General features: G+C 39.3%; 1 long non-coding RNA gene across 1 annotated transcript in view; it reads left to right on the top strand.

The window, feature by feature from the left end:
• The first annotated feature begins 1,441 nt into the window (after nucleotides 1-1,441).
• LOC129393608 (uncharacterized) overlaps nucleotides 1,442-23,273 on the top strand; it is a 239,158-nt gene continuing 217,326 nt past the window's right edge. Inside the window, exon 1 of the long non-coding RNA XR_008620584.1 lies at nucleotides 1,442-1,555. This is a non-coding gene — a long non-coding RNA (uncharacterized LOC129393608). The remainder of the gene's footprint in view (nucleotides 1,556-23,273) is intronic.

The raw sequence follows: 23,273 nt of genomic DNA, 5'->3' as shown, positions 1-23,273 counted from the left end.
TGTTTTAAACACATTATTTTGGATTCGGTGTGAAGACTAGACATCAGGATGGAGATGGAGCAGGTCTGCAAGCAAGAGATAGTTCAGACAGGAGATCACACAGTGGCTGACACCAGGTATTTGCAATAGAAACTGAGAAATGGGTGGAATCAGGGTATATTTTGAAGGTAGATATGATTCCTAGGTTTGTACTCTAAATTGGGTTGTAAGTTTATTGGATTATGACACTATTTACTGACATATAGAAGACTACTGGGGGGGAAGAAACAGGTTTTGGAGGCCAACACACACACACGCACACACACCCCACCAATAACAAAAAGGCAAAGCACACACATTGTTTTGAATATGTTAAGTTGGAGGTGTAAATGTTAAGTTTACATCTAAGTATAGATTTTAAGTAGAACGTTAAATTAGAGTATGAATCTCATCAAGGAGGTTGGGCCCAAATGTGTAAAATTGGATGCAATTAGGTGTCATCTATAGCTATGGGAGATCACCAAGAGGGAGAGCATAGATCGAAGATAGAAAAATGATAAAGATTGACTCCTGACACCTCAGATGGGAGTCTTGCAGAAGAGGAGTGGCCAGTAAAGGAACTGAGGAAGAATGGACAGGGAAGGTAGTAGGAAAGCTAAAAGGTGGGTTTCATGGGAACCAAGAAATAAAAATATTTCAATAAGGAGAGACTGTTCACTCTTTAAACTGCTGTTGAGAGAGTGCAATAAAGTCAGCGAATTAAAGATTGTCTTTGTTAGTAGGGCAGTCACTGGTGCTTGGTTATGGGCAGTTCCGTTGGGTTGGAGTGAGAGAGAGAAACCCTACTGAAGGGGATCAAAGAGATGTCTGGAAGCGAAGCCATAGGGGAAGTGAATATTAGAGAGCCATTTTAATCAGTTTTGCTATGATACGGAGCAGAGGATTGGGAGCAGCCTTTGTGGAGGATTGCAGGATCATGGAAACACTCGTTAAAGAAGGCAGATCCTACAGCAAATTTGTATGCTCATGGCAACAAGAGAGAGAGACACTAATAATTCCAGAGAGTCAGAAATCCTTGAGAAGCATACAGAGGATCCGATCCAGAGCACAATATGGTAGCCTTTGCTGAGAAGACAAACATTCCTTCCATTGAAACCTGAAGAAAAGCAGAGCATATGTTTTCTAACACAGGTGGAGATGATGCTAGAAAGATAGGGGAATTCCTACATGATTGTGTCTAGCTTTTCAGTGAAGTATGAGGTAATGTCATCAGTTAACAGTTACTGTAACATGTGGGTTACAAGGAATATTGGGGGTCAGAAAACAGATGAAAAGGTGCTAAATGGACTTCTTGAAGAGTGGGAGAAATTTGCTTCTAGGGAGCATACTAGATTTATGAGGAATTTTTTGGTACCGTTTTGCATTTAAAGAGCCCAGTTATAACAGCTACAATTATTTTCTCCAGGGCATTTTGTCAGATAGGCGGATAGTTCGCTTGGTGTTGTGTCCGGAATTGGTTCCTTCCTATGGGTTCTTGGTCTGGCTGACTTCAAGAATGAAACCGCGGACCCCTGCGGTGAGTGTTACAGTTCTTAAAGATGGTGTGTCCAGAGTTTGTTCCTTCAGATGTTCAGATGTGTCTGGAGTTTCTTCCTTCCGGTGGGTTGGTCTCGCTTGACTTCAGCAGGGAAACCGCAGACCTTCGCAGTGAGTGTTAACAGCTCTTAAAGGTGGCGCGTCCGGAGTTGTTTCTTCCTCCCGGTGGGTTCGTGGTCTCGGTGACTTCTGGAGTGAAGCCGCAGACCTTCCCAGTGACTGTTACAGTCATAAAGATACCGCGGATCCAAAAACTGAGCAGCAGCAACATTTATTGTGAAGAGCCAAAGAACACAGCTTCCATAAGGCAAAACTGGACCTGAGCGGGTTGCTGCTGCTGGCTGGGGTGGCCAGCTTTTATTCCCTTATTTGGCCCTGTGCACCTCCTGCTGATTGGTCCATTTTACAGAGCACTGATTGGTCCATTTTACAGAGTGCCGATTGGTCCATTTTTACAGAGTGCTGATTGGTGCATTTTTACAGAGCACTGATTGGTGTGTTTACAATCCTTTAGCTAGACAGAAAAGTTCTCCAGTTCCCACAGGACCCAGAAGCCCAGCTGGCTTCACCTCTCAGTGTTGCTTATTTTCCCAGGTGTGTGAAAATTTATTTAGAGGATCACAAAGCAATAATGTGTTAAATGTGCTTCATCACCTTCCCCCATATACACACATATCTACACATACACATCATTCACATGTGTACTGCACTCTCGTGTGTTCACACACACATTACGCTATGCACACCCACCCACCACATTCACAAGCTTATCGCACTTACTTCTTGCAATAAACCTTTATTTATTTATTTATTTATTAAGATGGAGTCTCACTCTGTCGCCCAGGCTGGAGGCAGTAGCGTGATCTCGGCTTACTGCAACCTCCACCTCCTGTGTTCAAGCAATTCTCCTGCCTCAGCCTCCAGAGTAGCTGGGCTTCCAGGTGCATGCCGCCAAGCCTGGCTATTTTTTATATTTTTAGTAGAGATGGGGTTTCACTATGTTGGCAAGGCTGGTCTCTTATCTCCTGACCTCAAGTAATCCGCCTGTCTCGGCCTCCCAAAGTGCTGAGATTAGAGGTGTGAGCCACAGTTCTCGGCGGCAATAAACTCTTAACACTTTACTGCTGTTTTTGAAGTATCTGAGAATTGAAGAGGGCTTGTAGTTTCCTCTCGATGAATCATTGTCCTCCCTGTTTTTCAAGTGTTTTAAAAATGATCATGAAATAGAGGCAATTTTAGGGTTCTGTTGTGTCACTTTGGGTCACCCCTTTGGTGGAATTTGCCTTTGGAGCTTTTTCCTTTGACGTCTAGCATCCTATGTCCTGGCTGTCACCAGATCCTCTCAGGCAGTGAGCCTTCTCTAGACTTTCCACACCCACGCATCACTCCTGTTCTCTCATCAGCATAGCTAGATTCAGGCTGTGCGACCTATTGTGTGGTATGGGAGCAGTAATAATTTATTGTGAAGATTAAAAAATATACTGCACAGAGAATGCCCAGTTTCATGTGCAGAGTATGTTTTCAATAAATGCCGAAATAAACTCTCTTTCTCTCTCCCTTAATCTCTATCTCTGAATATCTCTTGCCTATTTTACCAGCTCTGGTCATATTTCCTCAAGTATCTTCATTTAGCTAAGCAGTTTTTACTAGTATTAGTTAACTATTGATAATAGAATTTAAAATTTTAGTTCCTCGGGAAATATTGTGAGAATCTATGTGGACTCCAATAATAGGGCTTCAGGTGGACAAAAGAGGTATATTTTGGGCATGCAGATCTTTTCAGTTGACTCAAATTCTGCAGAAGGACTGACTTTGAGCATCATGAATTAAACTAAACTCTAACACTGAGCAAAGAAAATTAGAATATTTTCATGTCTTGGCTGTTAGAGTACTTGATAAATATAAGGAATTATTAGGCCTTTTGAAATAGCTTTGAAATAGCACAGATTTGTGCTATATCCAAGGATTCCTGACAATGTAACAGAACAACATTGCGGTATCATGAAAAAGGTGTTGTGTCACTGAATAAAGTCAAAGGCATTTCTTTAAAAATCATTCCCTTGGGAGTGTGGTTGAGACCATCACTTCATTTCACTTTCAGCTCCTGTGACAAAGACTGTCACCTCCGCTCCTCAAGTCCCAAGAGGAAAGTCATTCTTGGTCTCTAAGGACAGGGGGTTTTAGATAAATGCATCTTATTTATGAGCTTCTTCTCTCTTCACTGTTATTCTCTGTTTAGTCTGAAAACAATACTAATGACTAAGGTAAATCCTGAGTGGTGGTAGAAAGTAACAAAACATAATCGTGCTTTTTAAAAGTTGTACTATTGAGCACATTAGCTTTTCCTGACTTGCGGCACATAATAGAATTGTTCAGAGGCAAACCTGAGACTTCGTGTTTTGATCTTTTACACTTCCCTTCTATTCCCTAGTTCTTAGAAATGCTAACAAATTATATGTTATCGATTATGTTAAAGTGTGTACTGGCAAGTGCAAGTAATACTACACTTGTAATGATCAGCAGCAATGGCTCATAATCTATGTAGGGTATAGCTGGCCCAGTGCAGGCATTGTAACCATGTCATATTATGCATGCAAAACCATGTTCCTATGGTTTTGATGATATGCGAAGTAGCAGACTCTTTTCTTAGTTCTCATAAGTTGAATTTCCCCCTGAAGACTCATTATGAAAAAGCATGTTAAAAAGTGTGGTGTCATTACAAGATTGTTCTCACTTGGCAACAAGCAACAAAAGGAAAAAAAAAAAAAAAACGTTTCTGACAATTTCTGAAATGTGATCATTAGAAATCACCCTCTGAAATTAATGAGATTCTAGAAAAAGCCAAGCGCTTAAGAGATCATATCATGTATACAACTTGATGAGGGGTTTAAATGGGGACTGATTATTTGCTAAGTGTAGGCAATGGTTTCCATGATCAACTACTTTCTCACTACTGCTGCATGATGAAAATGGAGCAGATCCACAATTATAAACATTGAACGGATTACAGAACATTCTGACCTGGAGGAAATTATATGTAATTAAATGAAAAGCTAACGCTTTCGTTTTACTTATCCAAGGACAGTCTTCTCTCCCTCTCTGCGTCCCTCCTTCCCTCCCTCCCTCTTCCACCCCTTTCTCTCTCTGTCTTTGAGATGAGGAAATAATTTAAAAAACAGCTACAAAGGAGTAAATTCTCCCACCCGAACACTTCAGTCTCCCATTTAGTGTTTCTTGTTTTTCCCCATCTGTTGACTCTCGGTATCTCCCCCGCTGCTGTGGTCTCCACCTGGCCCGGTGTGAGTTTTCTCCGTCGCGTCGGTCTCCATGGAGACAGACTGCTCCAAGGGAGGGGCCCTGCACAGTTTCTAGCCAGGAGCCTCCCCGGACCTTTCGTGGGTGGGTGCAGCCTGTTTTTGATCACAGTACAGAAAGGAGGAGGAGTTACCTCATCTACAGAGGAACAAAAATGTGTTTGGGACCTAAATTCCTCCCTCCCTGTGGTCCTGCAGACGCAGTTGGATAAAACCCTGAGAGGAACGATGGGGCGCTATGTGTTTCCTTTGCTTCGGTGTCAGGAGCGCTCAGACAATTGCCAGAAGGACCCCAGGGGGAAGCGGAGGCAGGGACAGAACAGAAGGATAAGAAAATTAAGCATCCCTCTTACCAACTCACATCAGCAGTCAAACTGTGCATGGGAAAGGTTGTTAACTAGAAACCTCGAGAAATATATGGTAACTGGGCACATATTCCACCATAAATTACACAATTATTTTGAATAGAAAAGTATTAAAATCCATAAAAATTTTGTCTGCTAATGACTAGAGAAACTGGGCCATTAAAAAAAAACTGTCCAAAAAATAGCTTATTTTACAGAGAAAGCTTACAGGTTTATAGGAAAACATAAATTCATTGAGAGCCTGTTGTGCTCACACTATGGACATTCTAGCATTTTAATTTGTTTCTACCAATGGTAATATTTTCACACAGGCATGATTGGAAACTTTTATCATTTGATTTTTAGAGCTGAATAAAAACCTCATCTTGCCTATGTGATAGAAGTTTTAATGTTTAGTGAAAAAAATAAGTGAATGTGATAGACGTTGAGCAAATGCCAATTCTTATAATTCCTGGGTATCAAAAATCACTCTGGTATTGGAGACACCAGAATTGAGGGCCAAATTCCTTAGTGTTCTAAACAGAGTTCTGTGGAAAGACATTATTAGCTCCTTGGTGTGCGCTGATATCTCTGGGCACCTAGCTAAATCCAGCATTCAGTTTTTGGTCACTGTCTTGCTGGAATTCACTCCCAATTTGCGGTCATGGTTCTCTGAATTACTGCTTTTAAATTGAGCATTTTTTTGAAGTTCACATCTCTACCTTTTGGATATGCAGAAAGAAGTATCTATAAAACAATAATGACTAGCAAGTATGATGTGTGTTATAGTTTGCAGTGCCTCTCTGAACATACGTGATTTCATCTGCGTCTTACAAGAAGGCTGAGAGATGGGAACTGCTATGATAATTGCGGCCCATAGAGACGAAGTTATATGCCCGAGGTCACAAAACTAGTAAGACCAGTTCTTTTCACTTCAGAACCTATGCTTCCCTACATGCTCGTTAACAGTATCTTAATGCTAACCGTAGGTGTTCTTTCCTTAAAGAGTCATGAAGACATTAGATTGCAAATCACTAGAGGACGGAAACAAGATTCTATAGTTCTCTCGGAATGGTGCCTCAGTACCTTGGTCACCTGTGTGTTTCTCCTCTTCAGGATACAAAGAATTCCAGCTGTACTCATGTACCACAAGACATGATGATTCCTATGAACTTTCTAGGAATGAAAATGATAAATCTCTTCAATTTCAGCACTGCTTCTTTGATATCTATGCAGTGCCTGCCAAAAGCAAGTAACCAGAAATAAGTGGGCCTTGGAATCTTAAGACTCTAACCAAGCTGCTTTTCTTTTTGGTTTGGTAGGAGGAGAGGATGTGTTACAGAGACAGCCCTGTTTGGGCAGGCTGCATAGCTCTGTGGCTAGAATGCCACCCCAGACTTTTCCATGTGACTCTATAAGTGATCTTAGGCTAGTCATTCCTAGCCCAGTGCTTAATAGTGTCAATGGACAACCAGAAAGCTTGTCCAAACAGCTAATGACTAATAGGTCTCATTAATCATTTAGTTTTCTGACTGTTAATTTTTAGCAAATAATAGTTCAATGGCTACTGCACCAAGCATTGTGCTCAGTGTATGTAAAGAAGAAAACAATGTTCCTGGCATTAAAGAGGTCATTGTCCAATAAATTTGCCACTCATATGAACTTATAAATCCTGCCACTGATGGCTAGATTTGAGACTTTGCAAAAGAGAAGCTGAAACACTGGGAAGGCATTTAACCCTGGTTGTCTAAAATCATGTGAGCTGGTGACAAAGCTAGACAAGGGGTCTAGTGTGTCCCTCAGGTCTGTCTTCCACTACTGGACTGCCTTGTAAAATATGGTTGCATCATTTCAGGATGAAGAGCAGCGCTGATTATTGGCTAATTTTGGCTCACTGAGGCTTCGTTATCGAGTGTACTTCCTGAGAGCCCTGTATTTCCTGGTTTAATTGTGGCTGATGACGTACTTGTAACCAAGGCACTTGGCTCAGCCCAAGCACTTCTATCTGGCTACCAGGGTGCCTGCCAAGTAAACAAGCATTTTTCTGTGCTATGTCTAAAAAAAAAAAAGACGATGCAAAGATTAGGGGATCATGGAGGATGGGAGGCAGGAGTAGATTGCAGCTCTGGACAGAGCAGCATGCGAAGGCTTGCATTGTGAATTTTAGCTCCACATCAACTGCAAGAACAAACCAGGAATCCTGAGAGGACCCACAGACCCTCTGAAGGAAGCAGACTGCTCCTGCAGGACCTGGGAGACACCCCAAATACTGTGAGTACCCCAACTGTGGAAGTGGGAAAGGGAGACCCGCTTCTCCTGGACACACACCCCCACTGGAGAAGATGAAGATCTGTTTGTGGGAGAGGTTTCTGACTTTACCTTGAGCTCAGTCAAGTTAGCGAGCCAAGCCAAATGAAATACAGCAGTAGAGGAAGCAGCAGAAAGGCCCTGGGAGCTCACTGGGTCCCCAGGTAGCCCATTCCTGCCTGGCACCACAGGGATCTATCAGGAGGGTGACCAGAGGAGCTTGGGGCAAAACTCCACAGGGATAAGGAATTCTGTAGCTGAATTTGTAACAATTTGAACAGGGCAAGAATCTTCCTGGCCGGAACTCAGGGGAGGGCATGAATCCTGCTTGCAGACTTCACAGGCCCGGGGGAAAAACCAAAGCCCTTTTCTTTCACAGCTGGGGCCCAGATAGCCTCAGGCAAGTTTTCAAGCCCCTCTTGACCTCTGTCTGGAAACAGACTAGGGGTGTTGAGGGGGCACAGTGGGAGTGAGACCAGACCTTTAGCTTGCATGGGAGCTGGGTGAGGCCTGTGACTGCTGGCTTTCCCCCACTTCCCTGACAACCTGCATGACTCAGCAGAGGCAGCCATAATCCTCCGAAGTACACAACTCTAGTGACCTGGGAATCTCTCCTCCATCCCCCACAGCGGCTGCAGCAAGTCTCATCCAAGGAGAGTGAGCTCAGACCTGCCTAACGCCTCCCCCACCTGATGGTCCTTCCCTACCCACCCTGGTAGTGGAAGACAAAGGGCGTATAATCTTGGGAATTCTAGGGCCCTGCCCACCGCAGGTCCCACTCCACATTACTATAGCTGATGCTTTATGGAAAGCACCACCTCCTGGCAGGAGGCCAACCAGCACAAAAATAGAGCACTAAACCACCAAAGCTAAGGACCCTCATGGAGTCCACTGCACACCCTGCCACCTCCACCGGAATGTGTGCTGGTATTCAAAGCTAAGAGACCCATAGATGGTTCATATCATAGGACTCTGTGCAGACGACCTCCAGCACCAGTCTAGAGCTGGGTAGACTCACTGAGTAGCTAGACCCAGAAGAGAGACAACAATTACTGCAGTTCGGATCACAGGAAGCCACATCCACAGGAAAAGAGGGAGAGTACTACATCAAGGGAACACTCTGTGGGACAAAAAAATCTGAATAACAGCCTTCAGCCCTAGACCTTCACTCTGACAGAGCCTACCCAAATGAGAAGGAACCAGAAAACCAACTCTAGTAATATGACAAAACAAGACTCATCAACACCCCCCCCCCAAAAATCACACCAGTTCACTAGCAATGGATCCAAACCTAGAAGAAATCTCTGATTTACCCAAAAAAGAATTCAGGAAGTTAGTTATTAAGCTAATCAGGGAGGGACCAGAGAAGGGCAAAGCCCAATTCAATAATAATAAAAAAAAATACAGGAAGTGAAGGAAGAAATAGTCAAGGAAATAGATAGCTTAAAGATAAAACAATTAAAAAATCAGGAAATTTTCAACACACTTTTAGAAATGCAAAATGCTCTGGAAAGTCTCAGCAATAGAATTGAACAAGTAGAAGAAAGAAAAACAGACCTCAAAGACAAGTTCTTCGAATTCACCAATCCAACAAAGATAAAGAAAAAAGAATAAGAAAATATGAACAAAGCCTCCAAGAAGTCTGGGATTATGTTAAACAACCAAACCTAAGAATAATCAGTGTTCCTGAGAAAGTAGACAATTCTAAAAGCTTGGAAAACATATTTGGGGGAATAATTGAGGAAAACTTCCCTGACCTTGCTAGAGACCTACACATCCAAATAGAAGAAGCACAAAGAACACCTGGGAAATTTACTGCAAAAAGATCTTCGCCTAGGCACATTACCCAAAGTTAAGATGAAGGAAAGTATCTTAAGAGCTGTGAGACAGAAGTGCCAGGTAATCTATAAAGGAAAATGTATCAGATTAACAGCAGATTTCTCAACAGAAACCCTGCAAGCTAGAAGGGATTGGGGCCCTATCTTCAGCCTTCTCAAACAAAACAATTATCAGCCAGGAATTTTGTATGCAGTGAAACTAAGCATCATCATACGCAAAGAAAAGCCACAATCAGTTTCAGACAAGCAAATGCTGAGAGAATTCGCCATTACCAAGCCACCACTACAAGAACTGCTAAAAGGAGCTCTAAATCTTGAAACAAATCCTGGAAACACATCAAAACAGAATCTCTTTAAAGCATAAATCACACAGGACCTATAAAACAAAAATACAAGTTAAAAAGCAAAAACAACAACAAAAAAGAATACACAGGCAACAAAGAGCATAATGAATGCAATGGTACCTAACATTTCAATACTAACATTGAATGTAAATGGCCTAAATGCGCCACTGAAAAGATACAGAACCGCAGAATGGGTAAGAACTCACCAATCAACTGTCTGCTGCCTTCAGGAGACTCACCTAACACATAAGGACTCACATAAGCTTAAAGTAAACAGGTGGAAAAAGGCATTTCGTGCAAATGGGCACCAAAAACAAGCAGGGGTAGCTATTCTTATATCAGACAAAACAAACTTTAAAGCAACAGCAGTTAAAAGAGACAAAGAGGAACACTATATAATGGTAAAAGGCCTTGTCCAACAAGAAAATATTACAATCCTAAACATATATGTACCTAACATTGGAGGTCCCAAATTTTTAAAATGATTACTAATAGACTTAAGAAATGAGATAGACAGCAACACAATAATAGTAGGGGACTTCAATACTCCACTGACAGCACTGGACAGGTCATCAAGAGAGAAAGTCAACAAAGAAACAATGGATTTAAACTATACCTTGGAACAAATGGACGTAACAGATATATACAGAACATTTCATCCAACAACCACAGAATAAACATTCTATTCAACAGTAATGGAACTTTCTCCAAGATAGACCTTATGATACGCCATAAAACAAGCCTCAATAAATTTAAGAAAATTGAAATTATATCAAGCACTCTCTCAGACCACAATGGAATAAAACTGGAAATGAACTACCAAAGGAATCTTCAAAACCATGCAAATACATGGAAATTAAATAATATCAGACAATGCCCCTGAATGAGCATTGGGTCAAAAATGAAATCAAGATGGAAATTAAAAATTATTCCAACTGAATGATGATAATGACACAACCTATCAAAACCTCTGGGATACAGCTAAGGTGATGCTAAGAGGAAAGTTCATAGCCCTGAACGCCTGCATCAAAGAGTCTGAAAGAGCACAAACACACAATCTAAGATCATACCTCAAGGAACTAGAGAAACAAGAACAAACCAAACCCAGCAGAAGAAAGGAAATAACCAAGATCAGAGCAGAACTAAATGAAATTGAAACAAAAAACACTACAAAAGATAAATGAAAGAAAAAGCTCGTTCTTTGAAAACATAAACAAAATTGATAGACCATTAGCAAGATTAACCATGAAAAGAAGAGAGGAAATCCAAATAACCTCAAAGGAGATATAACCTCAAAAGGAGACATAAAGATCATTCAAGGCTACTATGAACACCTTTACACACATAAACTAGAAAAACTAGAAGTTATGGATAAATTCCTGGAAAAATACGACCCTCCTAGCTTAAATCAGGAAGAATTAGAGACCCTGAACAGACCAATAACAAGCAGCAAGATTAAAAAATTACCAGCAAAACAAAGTCTAGGACCAGACGGATTCACAGCAGAATTCTACCAGACATTCAAAGAATTGATGCCAATCCTTTTGACACTATTCCACAAGATAGAGAAAGAAGAAACCTCCATAACTCATTCTATGAAGACAGCATCATGCTAATACCAAAACCAGGAAAGCACACTACCAAAAAAGAAAACTACAGACCGATATCATGATGAATATAGATGCTAAAATCCTTAACAAAATACTAGCTAACCAAATCCAACAACATATCAAAAAGATAATCCACCATGATCAAGTGGGTTTCATACCAGGGATGCAGGTAATGGTTTAACATATGCAAGTCAATAGATGTGAAACACCACATGAACAGAATTAAAAACAAAAATCATATGATCATCTCAATAGATGCAGAAAAAGCATTTGACAAAATCCAGCATCTCTTTATGATTAAAACCCTCAGCAAAATTGGCATACAAAGGACATACCTTAATGTAATAAAAGCCATCTATGACAAACCCACAGCCAACATAATACTGAATGGGGAAGAGTTGAAAGAATTCCATTTGAGAATGAGAACAAGAGTAGGATACCCACTCTCACTACTCCTCTTCAACATAATACTGGAAGTCCTAGCCAGAGCAATCAGACAAGAGAAATAAATAAAGGGCATCCAAATCTGTAAAGAGGAAGCCAAAACCTTAAGGACTCCTCCAGAAAGCTCCTAGAACTGATAAAAGAATAAGTGTCCATATACAAGATTAATGTACACAAATTAGCAGCTCTTCTATACACCAACAGTGACCAAGTGGGGAATCAAATAAAAAATTCAACACCTTTTACAATAGCTGCAAAAAAAAAAAAAAATGCTTAGGAATATACCTAACAAAGGAGTCAAAAGACTTCTACAAGGAAAACTACAAAACACTGCTGAAAGAAATAATAAACACAAACAAATGGAAACACATCTCATGCTCATGGATGGGTAGAATCAATATTGTGAAAATGACCATACTGCCAAAAGCAATCTACAAATTCAATACAATCTCCATCAAAATAACACCATCATTCTTCACAGAGTTAGAAAAAGCAATTCTAAAATTCATATGGAACCAAAAAAGAGGCCGCATAGCAAAAGTAAGACTAAGCAAAAAGAACGTATCTGGAGGCATCACACCACCTGATTTCAAACTATACTGTAAGGCCATAGTCACCAAAACAGCATGATACTGGTATAAAAATAGGCATGTAGACCAATGGAACAGAATAGAGAACCCAGAAATAAACCCAAATCCTTACAGCCAACTGACCTTCGAAAAAGCAAACAAAAACATAAAGGGGCAAAAGGACAAGAGAATTGGCTAGCCACATGTAGGAGAATGAAACTGGATCCTCATCTCTCACCTTACCCAAAAATCAACTCAAGATGGATTAAGGACTTAAACCTAAGACCCGAAACTATAAAAATTCTAGAAGATAACACTGGAAAAACCCTTCTAGACATTGGCTTAGGCAAGGATTTCATGACCAAGAACCCAAATGCAAATGCAATAAAACCAAAAATAAATAGCTGGGACCTAATTAAACTGAAGATCTTTTGCATGGCAAAAGGAACAGTCAGCAGAGTAAACCGACAACCCACAGAGTGGGAGAAAATCTTCACAATCTATACATCTGACAAAGGACTAATATCCAGAATCTACAACAAACTCAACAAATCAGTAAGAAAAAAACCAAACAATCCCATCAAAAAGTGGGCTAAGGACATGAATAGACAATTCTCAAAAGAAGATGTACAAATGGCCAACAAACAAATGAAAAAATGCTCAACATCACTAATGATCAGGGAAATGCAAATCAAAACCACAGTGTGATATCACCTCACTCCTGCAGGAATGGCCATAATCAAAACATCAAAAACAGTAGATGTTGGCATGGATGCAGTGATGAGGGAACACTTCTACAATGCTGGTGGGAATGTAAACTAGTACAGCTGCTATGGAAAACAGTGTGGAGATCCCTTAAAGAACTGAGAGTAGAACTACCATTTGATGCAGCAAGCCCACTACTATCTACCCAGAGGAAAAGAAGTCATTATTTGAAAAAGATACTGGCACACATATGTTTATAGCAGCACAATTCACAATTGCAAAATCATGGAACCAACCCAAATGTCCACAATCAACCAGTGGATAAAGAAACTGTGGTGTGTATATATATAATATATATTATATATATTATATATGTATATATAATATATATAATATATAATATATGTATATATAATATATATAATATATAATATATGTATATATAATATATGTATATATAAAATATATGTATATATATTATATATGTTATATATGTGTATATTATATATAATATATGTGTATATATATATTATATATACACATATATTATATATAATATACACATATATAACATATATAATATATATATTATATAATTATATATAATATATATGTATATATTATATACATATAATATATATGTGTATTTATATACATATAATATATATGTATATATTATATATAATATATGTGTATATATATAATATATATACACATATATATTATACATATACACATATATAACATATATAATATATATACACATATATAATTAATATCTATATAATATATATAACATATATATTATATATACACACACATATATATTATGGAATTCTACTCAGTCATAAAAAGAAATGAATTAACAGCATTTGCATTTACCTGGATGAGACTGGAGACTATTATTCTAAGTGAAGTAACTCAAAAATGGAAAACCAAACATTTTATGTTCTCACTAATATGTGGGAGCTGAGCTATGAGGATGCAAGGGCATAAGAATTATACAATGGACTTTGGGGACTTGAGGGGAAGAGTAGGAGTGGGGGCAAGGGATAAAAGACTACAAACATGGTGTAGTGTATACTGCTCGGGTGATGGGTGCACTAAAAGCTCACAGATCACCTCTGAAGAACTTACTCACGTAACCAAATACCACCTATACCTCAATAACTTATGGAAAAATAAAATTAAAAACAAAAACAAAAAAATAAAAAGCAGAGATGAAGCCAATGATCTAATAGCTTTAATCCAATGCTTCACAAACAGTGCTATTTGGCTTTTAGTAACTGTAATGGTATTATAGTTATTGTCTTTTATTAACATATAATTATCTCTGTACTGTGTGAAGATGACAGTTGTAATCTTCTGTTCATTTTGAGATGCTCACAGACCTTAGTATTCTAACTGGTTATGTGTTATCACTTCAACACTTTCATAGTTAACATCAATATTTGTGACCATGTTGATAGCTAACAATAGTAGTGTATTTATTACATTTCACATAGTACTTACATATTTAATCTTCAAATGGTTCCAAGTTCAGAGGCAAAGCTGGGGAGTGAGATTGTGGAGAGGGTGGTGGAGAGGCTGATATGGTTTGGCTGTGTCCGCACCCAAATCTCATCTTAAATTGTAGCTCCCATAATTCCCATGTGTTGTGGGAGGGACCCAGTGGGAGATAATTTCATCATGGGGGTGTTTTCCCCTATACTGTTCTAGTGGTAAAGAGTAAGTCTCATGAGATCTGATGGTTTCATAAGGGGAAACTCCTTTTTCTTGGTTCTCACTCTCTCTTTGCCTGCCATCATGTACAACGTGACTTTTGTCTTCTATCATGATTGTGAGGCCTCCCCAGCCACCTGGAACTGTGAGTCCATTAAACCTCTTTTTCTTTATAAATTATCTAATCTTGGGTATGTCTTTATCAACAGCATGAAAACGGACTAATACAGAGGCCATGGGGAGAATTGGGTGGTCCATCAAGCCATTATTCCCAGATTGAGGACTCTTTCAGCTAGCCTGTGTGGCAGTCATTCCAAAGATGATTTGAACTGACCTACTATGTTTCTTTGGCTGAAGCCTGTCCTGAACAGCCCAAGTTACCAATACACATCACTGCTTTCTAGAGCAGGTCCTTGTTATTCTAGGCTATAAATTCCTGAGTTCTCCACTGCATTGTTGTCATTGCAACTTTCATCATTGGCATGGAACTGTCAGGTAAAACTGATATTGGCCCAGCTACCACCAGAGCATGGACTACTCTCATTGCAGAGGCTCATAGCTATGTGTTTCTCCAGCACACAGGATCTCTCCTCCCAGTGTTCTGGCCTCTGCACTCTCATAGCTGGGGGACCTCATGAGGTACCTTGGGTACCACGTTATCTGTTGCCTCTCTTCAGCGCAGGGCTCAGACTAAGCCTGCCACTTGCTTTACCTGTGGTATATTTCAGCACCATCCTCCAAGCCCAAAGCCACTAAAGTGGGGCACAGCCTACAGGTCCTAGTTATGCTGTAAGGAGACACATCATTTTCCCCATCTCCCTCTTTTTAAAAAGCCTCTCTTTCCTGTTGTAGTGACCACTTAGACTTTCCTTATTACCCCTGTAAGATGGGCTTCCCTCCTTCCAAAAGCTTGTCGCCTCACACAAATACATAACGAATTTTCAGAGTCTCTACTGGAACTCTGGGCCACATGTTATTAGTGAGTTATGATAGTGTGGTAGTTGTGATAGCCTAGAGAATAGCTAGTGATCCAGTGTGTAATATGCAGCTAGGAGTCATGGAACTGAGTGAAAGTTATTGCCCTTGAAAGCCTGAATTGAACTTGAGACTTTGAAGTCACGAGCTTTGTGTTTGGAGCAAATAGGAACTGATTTCTGTGTCAACCTAAAGTTTGTCCAATTCTTAAAACTTTTAAGATCATTTGATAAAAATGAGCTGAAATAGAAGCTCAATTTGTTTTCTGTGTAATAGATCATGTTCAAAGCTTTTTTTCCCCAGTACAGCTTGAAAACCACCTGACAGTAATTAAATTATTCTAACATCTCACTCCCACCTCCCACACACATTTTCCCCTTTTGTTTTGTTATTTGGTGGTGTGTGCAATTATCTTCTTTTAAGAAACAAGCACAGCCACCCACAACTACACATGTTAGCTGTGATTCTGAACTTGTGGCAATGGGAAGGAGGCATCCTTTCCCTTTTTCTCACAGGTTGTAAACTGGTTATTCACATTTTCTTTGATGAGAATTTTAAGCACCGAGCCCTGTCTTCATAAATGCATGCAGCAGATGGTTAGGAATATTGTGTGATAAGGAAAGCTGGCCAATTTCTTCGGTTATTTTCACCTCCTGAACATATTCCAAAGAAATGCAATGGCATATTTTAGGGTGTGTCTGTTCAAGGCCTCTTTCCTTAAGTATGAATATAATTTGCTGGTGTGTTCCCTTTAAGATGGATTCCTTTGGGGGATGTCTCCATTGTAAGTGATCTTGTAGCATTTTCATATAAAATTAGACTTATGTTGAAAGCTCTCCTGGGTGTTGCTGCCTAGGAATTAACCCAGCTGTTCTTCTCTGCACTCAGGGAGACTGTGAGGTAGGAGGCAATGAAGCACGATATTTAGATGACTCCTAATGACCTTCATGTGTACTCTCTGTGTGGTGAGATCATCCGCATGGAGGAGGATAGAAGTTTCCAGGTCACCTTGGAGTCGGTTGCTCTGTGAACCGACTCCACCATTTACCAGCTTGGGGGCTTCAGGCATGTTTCTTAGACTCCATATGCTTCTGTAAAATGGGAGTAGCATTACTACCACCTGGGGTTATTGTGAGACGCAAAAGACGTTGGTGCAGGTGAAGCTGTTTTTTCATAAAAGAGCTCAGTAAAAGCTCATGAAGCCAGTGGATCGGCGATAGAGAAATAGAAGCACACATCTGGTTGCTATGCACAAGGACTTTTTGCTGCAAAGACATTTCAAAGACATTCCTTTAAGGAGAGTCTCCTGCTAGCTTGTAAGACCCTAGAGGGCCTCAGCCCAACTAACAATGTTTCCTGCCCTTATATTCCTTCCTAATATGCTCCCTTGTTTCTGACTTTTGCTTCCAGAGAACATGCAGATTAATAAGTTGACTCAGAAGTTGTAGTTTCAGGGAAGACAAGTAACAGGCCTTTGGGGTCAGAAGAGAGCTCCCAGTGGGTATGGCAGTGGTGGTAGCTACAGTAGCAGTGAACCTCCAGGGAAGTAGTGGGATACAGTGCTGACTAGATAACCGATCCCCCACTATTTTGGATTATCTTAAATATTGGTTAATTCAGTAATCAGTGGGTGAAGATAATATGCTATTTTACTACATCATCTCTATTTCATTAGCATACCCAGCTTCTGTATGTTTGTGGGGATTGTTTTTCTTTTTTAAAGACATCCAGGCCTCCTCATCTCATGATTTTTCTTTATATTTATATCATTTATCATACAAAATTTTTAGGATTCTTTGTTTAGTTTCCTCCACTTATGTGGATGTATATGTACATCTATAACTATAAGCTACAACTTTATGGTATGGTTTAAATTACTTGCAAAGATATGTCCCTGAATTTAGTCTGAATATCTGAATGCAATTTTAGATGACCTCTGGTAAATTCATTTTTAATTGTATAGACACTTCATCTCTCCAGTCCAATGGCCATACATATGGATTTTTACATTTAAAATGTTTGGATCAATTCTCTTTAACTTTGGAAAAGTGGTAATAATTTATCCATCAAAACATCAATATTAGAGAGAAAGGGTCAGTTGCTTTAACAAAAGGCAGAGTGATTTAGAGGTAATAAACCAGATGCCTTTCCTGGTGTAGATAATGGTCAATCAGTTCATGCAAATATAAATTGAAAGAAAAATAAAGTCATGGACATGGAGGAAGTTAAAAGTTTTTATTCCTAATTACAACTCTGGCTTTACAAGTGTTTGGAAATAGAGGACTTTTTTTTTGTTTTTTGTGTAGGGGGCTCCTTGTTCCCCTTGTCCTTGAATCAGTAATGGTGCTTCGAAGTCCACTGTTAAAAGGCAGATGGCCTTTGCATTGTAAAACGTTTTGAGTTAATGTCTGAGGTGAGTTGAGGGAGGTGGAGAAAGACCTCAGTGGTCCTGGACTAGACATTCTCAAGGATCTGAAGAGTGGGGCTGATCTAGAATTCTAAGGTTACATTGCCTGACGGGGTAGCCACTAGACAAATGTGGCTATTTGAATTATTTAAACAAAATAAACAAATTTAATAATTTAAGATGAAATAAAATAAATTCAGTTGTGGTAGCTAGTGAATTTCAAGAGCTAAATAGACACACTTGGCTAGTAGTTGTCATATTGGACAGTACAGAGATGGATCATTTCTCTTTGCAGAAAGCTTGAACAGCACTGCTCTAGGGATTGTCCTAAGGAGTCACAGAGCATAGGTTAGTGTGAATCAAGAGTCTCTCCAAAAGGTTGATATTTAATAAAGTAAAAAATCAGTACTGTTTTATTAGGGACATTCTTAAGTGAAACTGGCGTCTTTTTCTTCTCCTGTCTCCATCCCTCAGTGTGTGGCACTGAGGATTACAAGATCACAAGTACAGTTTGGTGCATCCTATGTTTGAATGTGTACTCTCCAAAATTCAGATGCTGCTAATGTGATAGTATTAAGAGGTATGTCCTGTAAGAGGTGATTAGGTCATAAAATCACCTCCCTTGTGAATGGGATTAAGACTTTTATAAAAGAGGCTGCATATAGCATTTGGCTGGCTTGCCCTTCTTCTTTCTCCCATGTGAGGACACCACATCACCCGCCGCCTGATGATGCAGCAATAAGGTACCATCTTAGAAGCAGAAAGTAGCCCTCGCCAGACAAGCAAACGGATCAGTACCTTGATTTTAAACTTCCCAGTCTCCAGAGTTGTGAGAAAATAAATTTCTGTCCTTTATAAATTACCCAGTCTCAGGTATTTTGTTACAGCAGCACAAAATGGACCAAGACAGTTCCATTGCAACAAGGTGCCATTCATTACCTTGATATATGCTAAAACCCCAACAGCTTCATCTATCATTGTCTTTGTGCCATTACTGCAAATGTCAACGTGGTGAAAAAGTCAAATAATATTTCAGTATTATGAAGTTTTTTTTTTTTCTTGAAGTCACAGCTTCGCTTTGCTGGACTCTCTTTAATGAACACTTTGTGGACCCCAGGAAAAGATCTTGGAGACTCCCAGGGGTTCATGGACCACAATTTTAGAACCACTGCCATCAAAAGTAACGTCACCTTTTTTGGAACACATTTTGAAGGATTTGTTGATATTTTAGGGAGTATGAGAAAAATAGAGGAATTGTAGAGGAATCTAAGAGAACTCCAAGGCTGATGGCCTGAACAACTGGAGAATGGTGTTACCATTTGATGGGGAAGACTGTGAAAGAGCAAGCGATAGAGTAGGGTGGAGAGAACAGGGGTGGGAAGAATGTGTTGGGTAGAGAAGATCAGGAGTTAGGTACTGAGGTTTTTTTCTGTCTCTGTACCTCCTTGTTTGTGGTTGTATTAAGTTTAGAGTATGAGAGGATTTAAGACTTATTCTGCCTTTTAAGCATCTAAAGTGTCTGATAATTTACACAGCCATCTTTTTTTTTTTTTCAAGTTAACAGAAGCCACCTGACTGTTCTTTATTGCTAATGTGGCTTTCTTGGTTCTCTTTTTAAGAACTTTTGTTTCATTTGAAAAATTCTTTGCTTAGGACTCTATAGAACAGTTGCTGTAAGTATTTGGGTCAAAAAGTTCTTTGAAGATCTGACAACAGTTATGGACCTTGAGTGTGCTACAGTGCAATTCTGATGCTAACTACCTAGGCTTGGCATCCAACTCCACAGGTAAGAGCCCCACCCACACAAGAGTGTCCTCACTTTAGATGCCAGTTGCAGGCTGCACGTCCCCAGGCTACCTGCACTTCTGACCAACTGTTTAAAAATTTGGAGATTCCCACAACCCAGTCAGGTTTGATCATTCACTAGGATAACTCATAGAATTCAGGAAAGCACTAACAATTACAGTTTTATTATAAAATTTACAGTTGAGAGCCAGTCAAAAGAAGAGACATTTACCATGGGATCTGGGAGAGTTTCACAGAGTTTACATTGTCCTTTCCTCATGGAGTCAGGGAATGTCACCCCCTTGCTCCCTCTCCCCACCAATCGATGTATCAGTGTGTTTACCAACCAGGAAACTCACCTACGTCTTGGTGTCCTGTATTATTTGGGGGGTTTCATTACATAAGCATGATTGATTGACTCATTGGTCATGTGTTTGAACTCATCTGTATCCCTCTGTTCCTCCACAGAGGTTAGGCTGGCCCAAGCCTCAACCCTGCAGTCATGTGCTTTGTCTCTCTGGTGGCCAGCCCTCATCCTGAGTCCTCTCATTATTATAAACTGAGACGTGATCCAAGGGACTCACAAATAACAAATATACTACTATCACTTGGGAAATTCCAGGGATAGAAGCTCCATGCCAGTAACCTAGGATAAAAATCAAGTTTTTGATTACATGATAGCTCTTTTTGTAGAAAATGTACATGAGCCCAGTCAAGTTTTGTTTAAAATGTCAAGGGTTAATGGATACCTGGAAAACCGCAGATTAAAAACTCCTGGTTATAGAGTCATAGACAGGCTTTTCAAATGCAGAGTTGAGCCCTGTACTCACTTCAGCCTTAAACTTACAAGTGCATAAAAAGATCCAAGCTTGAGGCCCAAAGACAGCATTCAGAGTCATAGGAATGCTTTTAATAATCCAGCCAAGGTTAACTACAGAAAATTTAATAGTTTTTAAATGCTGTAATATATAGGTTAACAAAAAGCATTAATTTGTAGGACAAAATGATTGGAAAGAAAGGAACAGTTTAGAAATTCTGATTGGGTGAAATATTAAGGGTTACAGAGTTTCTGCACGTGTAGCTTAGAGTAAGGGATTTTCAGCAGGATTTGCAGTAATGCTGAGTTTACTTCAGCAACCCCATATGAGCAAACCCCATTGCACAATAGATTAGGCTTTCTTCACACAATGCACTCAGTACATTTTTGCTGATTTATTGCAGCAGGAGTTTTTGGTAAATGAGATGAAAACTATTCTTTCCACTGGCCTATAACTGATGACTGGTAATGTGCATTAGACAAGGGATTGCATCTGACTTGAAGAGACCCTTTCTTGAAACAATTTGTCCTTGAGGTCATGAGTAGCTATTGTATTCCCTAAGCTTATGGGTCTCGTGGCATATTTTTGAAAGAACGATGGTGTTAACTCAGCTGAACTAGCCAAATTCCAAGCAAGCTAATTACATTCCTTCGAACTTAAATTCCATGATTTTTCACAAACTCCAGTGAGATAGGCTCTTTCAGTACTTGATTATTTTTTTATTTGACATTTTAGAAAACAGACACACTACATGTGCGAAGTAGCAAATGAAAGTTAGTATCCTGGTCAGATAATTGATGTAACGTTGTTTTAATTCTGCTTCAATTCCACAAATAATGAGTTTATTTTTTTATTTTACTTTCTCTCAAAAAGTGGATTCAGTTTTTGTCTGGAAATGTAAGATAAACTCTTTAAAATGGTAAGGAGAAAATTTTACAGATACTATTCTAATTAAAATGCAAATACTAGTGAGTCTATGTAATGTAGGAGTCAATGAAAGAGGATGTACTTGTGTTATTATATCATGGAATAAGTACTTAGTTGGGCTTATGTAAATCTTATATTGGAAAGTTGTGTGAAAACAAGTCTAATTTTCAGTGTCTTCTGTATTAGTCAGTATTTTAATGATTCTACACAAAGCAAACAGGTGGAGTAGTTCTTTAAAGGGAATCACTGGATCCCTGTTGGAGACATTCATGTCCAAAGATATACATGATTGTTCTTCTCTCCTTATTCTGATTTTCAAGAAGACATTTTGTGTATGTGCATTTGTGTGTGTGCATATGCATGTGTGTGTGTGAATAAATCACTTTTGCAGATGTTAACTTCCATCTCTCTTGCCTCATCCCCTTTCCATCTGCTAGCATACCTGGCCTTTCAGCCCCAGATTCGATGTCCCTTTGATGCAGAACTTGCAGTTAGGGATCAGAAATCTCAGTTGCTTCAGGATCTTTTTTCACAGCACTCTAAACTGGCTGTATGTTTTAGAGGTCATTGGCATATACCCACGTGATGTTTCCATCGTAATTAGCTTATTTGATCAGAACAATAAATTCATATGCCAATGTGTGAGTAGACTCACATGTACACAATAAGAAATGCAATGTGTACCTTCTGGTTTTTTTACTGACCAGCCTTGATAAAGACATTTCTTTTTCTTTTTCTGCTTGCTTAGAAATAAAGGAAAGAAGGAAGAAAGAAAGGCAACAAAGTGATGTTGCTGGCTTTTTTGGCATTCTGTGTAACTGAAGATTGTGATGGTAGAACAGTCGTGAGTTAGCTCATGTTTGTTCGTGAGCCAGGTGGTGAGGGCAGCCTGCTGCTCCTGCTGAAAAAGTCAATGGAAATAGAAATGTTATTTTAGAGGAATTCTTTTCTCTTTTCATAATCCAATTCAGTGTGATTCCAGGAAGAATGGAGATGTAGAGGAGTTATTTTTCAATTATTTAAGATATATATTTAGTAAATGTTCTAGCCACTGATTTTCTTAAGCAGAGAGAACTGCTTCGCCAAAATCATTTGGGGGACCCTCTCACTCTTGGGATTACTCGTATTAATTTTAACTAAATTTTAGCTCTTGAGGGCAGGGATGATGGTTTTAGTATCTTTAAACTTGGCTACTGCTAGATACTTAAGGGTAATTAATTGATGAAATAAATGACTCTTGAAAATGGATCTTTCATACTAAATAAAATGAATGTGTAAGAAAGTTTAGTTATTATAAGAGATAAAATTTTTTAGCAAGAGTTTTTACTTGGTAGCTTTAAATCACATTGCCTGCTCCAATCATCCCTGGATTAAATACTTGCTCTAGAATTTTGGGTGTGCATGTAAACCTAGTGTCCAGATTTCTCCAACCTACAGAAGTTTGAAAATTGTTTTGGGGATTTATATTATTAAATGCAATAATGGCATCTGATGCAGTTTTAATGAAAAACAATTAAGCATGGAAATTATTATTTAAATCTTGCCTTCTAAAAATGGAATTTGAGGGGCTCTATGTGCATATGTAGGCA

This window comes from Pan paniscus, chromosome 14 (assembly GCF_029289425.2).
Source record: "Pan paniscus chromosome 14, NHGRI_mPanPan1-v2.0_pri, whole genome shotgun sequence".
In the NCBI taxonomy this organism is placed as follows: Eukaryota; Metazoa; Chordata; class Mammalia; order Primates; family Hominidae; genus Pan; species Pan paniscus.
The sequence above is the reverse complement of the archived record's forward strand: the minus strand, read 5'-3'. Positions and strand labels throughout refer to the sequence as shown.